Genomic DNA, 406 nt, shown 5'->3' with positions numbered 1-406 from the left:
TTCTGCCCCTGTTGGTTTTAGTTGTCCCAGGCATTTTGTTATTGCTGCTCTAAGGGGGGGGGGCTAATGGTTTCCTCCACAGCAGCAAATAGGCCTGTCCAGAGTGGGCCATCACCTCCCCAGGAACTTCCTCCTGATGTTTGGGCTGCATGTCTCCACGCACCCCTTTTTTTATTTTTTTACATGCTCCCCATCAGTAGCTCCCCCAAGTTTCCCAGAGAGGTAAAGCTGGAAGGGACCGTGAGAGCTCATCTAGTCCAGCCAGGGCTTGAACCTGGGACCTCACTGCTATTAACACCCCGCTCTCACCAAGTTTGTGGACCTCCCGTTCAACCTCCTCTTGGCTCTGGGCAAACTTGCTGTGTGCTGGACCAGGAAGGAGGCTCTGGCTTTAGGGAACGCCGGT

Source organism: Gavialis gangeticus, unplaced genomic scaffold, assembly GCF_001723915.1.
Source record: "Gavialis gangeticus isolate Ggan-Ray unplaced genomic scaffold, GavGan_comp1, whole genome shotgun sequence".
In the NCBI taxonomy this organism is placed as follows: domain Eukaryota; kingdom Metazoa; phylum Chordata; order Crocodylia; family Gavialidae; genus Gavialis; species Gavialis gangeticus.
The sequence above is the reverse complement of the archived record's forward strand: the minus strand, read 5'-3'. Positions refer to the sequence as shown.